Here is a 6,154-nt window from a genome sequence, read left to right as displayed (position 1 = left end):
CGAACAATTGCTGTCATGTTTTCTGTGTTTTCCAGATTATGGAATGCCTAGGGGCTCTGGTGATGTTTGACTTCCGTTGATGCATATTATGCAAATAACACAATCGTCTCGACGAGCAGAAGTGCGCCCAAGGCAACATCAGCTCCTTTCATATTTTATTTGTTAACGGCTTGGTTATATAGCGCCCTCTCGTTTCCAGTAATAATAAATTCAACTGCATCATGCCATTGCTTTGTAATACCATACCGATGAAATGAACGATGAATTTTTGTTTTCTCGAAAAACTAGACGGCGCTGAAACCATTCTGCAATTTGCCGTTCCAAGATGTGCATTGCCGGCGAATTAATTTCTTACGGTTGTAGAGTTTATGTTGGCAATCTATCTTTAGTATGTACAGCTTCGATTTTTTGAACCATTATACCTCCATTACTCGATGAACCATTGAATCGTCAGGCTCATGGGTTTTTGGTTTAAAGTGCGCCATCATGTGTCGTGTAAGACGGGTCATCTGTGAACTGCTCACCTGATAAATACAGGCACTGGCTTTACATACCCAATGATTTCATTGCGTGAACGTGCAGTGACGTATGTTTTCCGTAGGCCCTTCTGTGTTTTGATTGGTCCTAGGTGATGTTTGTAAGCTGCAATTTTCTTTGTAGTCTGCATGCATAATGTGTGAATGTACATGTACATGGATGTCATGTAATGATGTTTTAAATGTTTACATGTATACGTAGGATTCAACTGCGAATCCCCATTGGAAATAAATGCAAGGTCAAAGGTGCATTCGTACGGTGGATCCGTTCGTACGCTCGATGGTACATTGCGTAAGTCACGAGCCTTGAAATGGCGTTTGGGTCATCTCTATCCATCGGGCACATAGGACCAGTGCCCTTCTTTTTCCTTGCAGATATAGACAGGGGGTCAGTTTAAGTCCTCTGCCAACCGATCCCTGTCTTAACCCGTAAAGGATAAACCCAATGGTTTCATGTTGGCTGCTCCGTGGCTGGTATCCTGATCATTTCTCTAAGCAGGAAAGTGTCAAGCAATATTTTCTGCTTAGGCAGTTTTCTGCTTAGGCACATAATCAGCCCCGTGAGGCTGTTGAATCCAGGCTGTTGATCATGGCTGTCGCCCTCTGCAATGTTTGGCTTGAGCACATCAAAGCTGTGGTTGCTGACAGAGGGCGGGAATCCACACTGAGCTGTCGACTCGTTTACTTTTATACCATGCAAAGCAAAGCGAGACTGATCCCCGTGTGAAAAGTCCCACGTCGTGCTGCTTGATCTAGTCTTGAAATCAAGATGAATTCTTCGAGAACAGAAACATCAGAAAATAGAAATACATCCTTGGCATGCCACGAATCCGACTCGGGCTGGTCCTTTGCTCTATTATAGCTCACTTCCACGGAGCATCCTTCGTTTAACCCATGGAGCAAGCCGCAAATCTACTTTAATAACATTTGCTCAGGTCAACTCAAATGTGCTGATGCTGGAGTCAGATAACAAAATCACCCGCGGTGTTTAATAAGAGCCTGTCCATGAGCACGGATCCATTTACGCGACAAGTTCAGATTACCCAGTCAGGTTACCAGACCACGTGCCATCTACGCGCAAACTCCCACTCGTTTCGAGAACACTTGAGGTAAGATTCAGGCCGTACCCAAAATTAGCGACTGCGGCTTCGGATACGGCTAGCGTCATCATGTATGTAAGTATAGGACTTCTTAAGCAACAGCCTTAACAACAGCTGTAGCCGTTGCTGCCAACGTGCGTGTCAGCTCGAAATACCTAGTCTGCGTTAATTTGGATTGCCGTTCACTTCAAAGGCAGCGCACTTTGCACGCACTGTGCGAAATCTCAAAGTGCCGCAATACATACATTTATATACTGGATGTCGTTATTTCAGCGTCCTGCGTCGATTCAAGGGGCATAGTACCTGCGGAGGTGGGCATTTCGGGCCTTTAAAAAGAATTTGATATGAAATGAATATGGTTGGAATTTTGAAAAGATATTTCAAACGTGGTGTATAATGGTTCACATTTTTCTTGTGTGTGTCTTTCTGTTTGTACTTTCATAGAATAAAGTCCGCTATTTTGTGTCAAAAAAATGTTGACTCCAGAAAAAGGCAGACGGTATGTTCCTTTGTGTTTCCAGAGACAAATTTACCGGTTTCTATAATCTCAGCTCACTAATTACACCACACCGTATGATTGTGTTTTAGTGGGTGTATGTTTTGAGGTTTATCCCTAAGTTCAAAGGGATAATTCCAAACACTAGCCATTAAAGAAAATTAAGTAAATTGTGTTCCTTTAAAAGCACGGAATTCCAGTGACTCTCTAATTAAAATCAAGCCATCATAAATTATAGTATCTTTATAAAAAAAATGCTTGCCAATTGGACATCAGAAGTCAGTGAGTTTGTCTGTTTTATTTAAAGAGCATCCCCTGAGAACTGTCAAGTTGTCATTTTTTTCTCCCAGAAGGAATTTTAATGACGAGAGCAAGTAACTGACACCGCTTTTCCGCAGTGAGGTCGTTACGCATTTTTTGTTTATTCTAAGGAGCCGAACTATTTATATGAAAAAACCGTCGGGTATTTTTACGATGTAGCATCGCCGTTAAAAATGTGGGGAAACCCACAGTATATTAGACTTGTGGGCAAGTCGTTAATGGTCCCACGCGGTGAGAGAGTCGATTGTGGCGGTGCTTTGGCGAGATCACTGCTCTCCCGCGAACTGCTAGTTGCCGACTTCTACTCCCCGTATAGTCGTGACAGCAGTAGTAGAATATCGCGGGAATCGCGGGGAGAATCGGAACGCTATCACCGTGACAGACATTTAACGAGTTGTCCACAAGTCTAACTGTACAGTAGTAAAAAAAAAAAACGCGGCCATCATTTGTGATTGTCAAAGACCAGTATCCTCACTTTCATCCCAACCGTTATGCATAAGTTAACAAACCTGTAAAAATTTGGGCTCAACTGCTCATCATCCTTGTGTGTACTCAGATGCCAAAAAAAGGCACCTGCCCAAACCCTTTCTCAGATTGAAATTGTTGGGTGAAAATGACATTTGTTTTCTTCTAAAACTACATTACTTTAAATGGGGTTAGTAGGATTTGAAACTTTGCATGGTGGAAGTAAGATATAGAAAAGTTTGCGGTAACACCATGTAATAACATTCTCCAGAAGACGATCAGAGCATACTGATCGAAATGTCGAGTTAAACCAACGGTTCTTTTCAGAACCACCCCAACTCATTTAGAGATTGTTATTACATGGTGTTACCGCAAACTTTTCTATATCTTAAATGGGGTTGTTTCTAACAGTGTTTTATACCATCAAAATCTCCAGTGCTCTTTACTACGTAGGTTTTTACGGTCATAAACTTGTGGGGAAATTGTCATTTTTAAACCCTGCTTTTTTAAAACCATACCTTTATCCCTCAATCTTCTAACAACTTATTGCGTATGTAATACAACTTATAAACGGTCGCACGTGAGGTTGGTAACCTTAATTAGTTCATCTTGTAGAACACATACTGTGCAGCGAGGCTAACATTTCCCGCCAATTTGCTTCTCTAATTGGATTAACAACATGTATTGTCCTTGCTCGGTTCATGTGGGAAGGACAATATGTATATAGGTGCCAGCCGTCGTCATTGCAAACTTACAGGAGAAAAATGCATAAATCCACGACCAAAACAAATTCATTGAAGTTTTAGAATATAGTACCTCAACTCCAACCACCACCCCACCCCAAATAAATGCAGCCATCTTGGTTTAAGATTTAAGACACCGGCTACGTACAGAGTTGGGGCTACGTTCAGGTTGATTTGGGCTACGGTGCATTAAAGGACAAGGTTGGGATACATAGGTGCAATCTCCCCCCCCCCCCAACCCAAGCTACCACTATCTCAAAAGTTTCAAGAATTTTCTCAAAACATGTCTGTTCAATTCACCGTACTAATTTTGTTTTTGTTCCTCTGAGCGCTTATATAGAGACTTTTTTTTTAATGTGTCAGGCGCTATATAAATGCAGTTGTTATTATTATTATTATTTACAGACCTAGAGCTTTGATTTGGGCTATTATTTCAGTACATGATTGGTGCTAATAGTGCTAAAGTGTAAGCCTCGAAATAGAAGCCAAATACACGGTGTTGTGTATTTTGTCTCCACGTGTCGCTAAAAAAATGGAACGATTGTTTTTTGATTGGCACCGTTATTGTTTGGCCCTTCACTCCAAATGGACGATCCTAACACTTCAGCAATCCATCTTGAATGCATTGCCTTGTTATGACACCACTCTTCCCAGCAGTTGACCGTGCGATGCCTGCTGGGAACAAGGTTGACGAGCCTTTAAGTGTCTCATGGAATGAAGGTTGACACACAAAGGTCGATGCCTTTTTATTTACAGGCAGTTTCCTCAAGAAAGATGCAATGAAAGTGAAATTTTCAGCTGAGTAGAACGTCTTATTGCTGAGAAAACAGCAACAAACGTTTACAGTGTTGCACAAGAACGTCAAATCTATCCACGTTCAGTGTGTATTTTTATAACATATTATTTTTAGACACGCAAAACCAAAACGCATTTCACTGTACAAATATTGTTTTATTTATTTGTAAAAGTGACAATAAAAAATGATTCATGTGATGGTACCCAGCCACATCTCTGACCACAGCATTCACAAACGGGCACCAACCCTCAAACATAATGAGAAACGAGTTATGCATAAATCGATTCTCTCAACAACCGCTGTGCTTTTCACCAAGAAGTAAGTTTTGTGTATCGAGTGCCTTTGCATCCGTTATTTACAGTGCAGCATCTGTTGCTCACACCGTGGCGCGTGACCGGCACACTTCATCCCCGCAGTCTTCCTCACAACTCGCTCAATAGTCGCACGCAGAGCATCTCAAAACAGACTGCCAAGCCACGGGGGCCGTGGAGCCTCGCAGACGGCATGGAACAAGCCTCTGCCACACGGTGCGGCCCGTCTGTCGTGGGTGGCATTTGAACCCTACGTGTTTGACCTTCTCTTAAGGTCAATAATGCTTGTTTGAACCGCTACATATTGCAGCAAAGAGGGGATGCAGAGAGACCTTAAAGACGCACGGTGTCTGACTTCTTCGTGAGAAGAAAACCTAAATGTTAATGCGAAGATTACTATTGCATGTAACTATACCTTTTCTTTGACGTCTTCCATGTATAACGAATGCCTGTTACCATCATATGAAGAAGGCATCCGACTATTTCGTATTCTATCCTCGTTTGTAGGCTTAATTATTCTTGAGGGAAATACAACAAATGTTAAAGTGACAGAGCTGTAGTTTTCTAAAGGACACAGTCTCACGTGGTGAAACGGAGCAAGCTTCGGTTTAAGTTAGAAGCCAAGAAGTAATCTGGCCAAGAAAACCAGGAAAGTCGAGTCGTGAATGCTCATTATATTTTCAACTTACTTGGGTTATTTGTTTTGGTTTAGAAACAGTCCATATAGGCAAGTATATCCATACGAAGCATATACATCTGATAAATGAACGGACTTAAAAGGGGCTTGAAAATCTGGACATACACACGTCCACTTATTTTTTGTTTACAGAGTAGAAGTTATGCACTACCGATACACAGCATCTTTAAGTTGACGGCTTGAACTATGTGTGAACTTGTTGCATTGGGTGTAAAATAAGCATCGCAAATAGCACATGCTTCAATGTTGAAAGACTGGGTGTATGAAACGATCTTCTATAACGACAGCTGGATACCCTTGTTAAAAATCTTGTCTTGCTAATTATCCAGTGCTACCACCATATTATTTGAAACCGTTTCGTCTTGATCAATCCGCGCGCTGATTAGCTAGCAGACTTCCCCGGATACGCACAGTGCTTCGTGGTAGCTCCGTGTACCCAGCAGTAGCCTCCGACCGTGTCATCATCTGGGAATACTTGCAACCTCAGTCTGATCTCCGACCCCACCAGTCGCATACAAACCATACCGATGCCCGGACGGGGAGATTGTGTTACATCGTAATGGGGGTCTTGAGTCGAGGCTACGAGCATCAACCAGCCGGGATCCATTGGTATATAAAGACAGTGGTGCAGTCACACAAGCAAATGAATGCGCAAAACAATATTGAAGATACCTTTTTTCATCTACAGT

This window comes from Asterias rubens, chromosome 9, assembly GCF_902459465.1.
Source record: "Asterias rubens chromosome 9, eAstRub1.3, whole genome shotgun sequence".
Taxonomy (NCBI): domain Eukaryota; kingdom Metazoa; phylum Echinodermata; class Asteroidea; order Forcipulatida; family Asteriidae; genus Asterias; species Asterias rubens.
The sequence above is the reverse complement of the archived record's forward strand: the minus strand, read 5'-3'. Positions refer to the sequence as shown.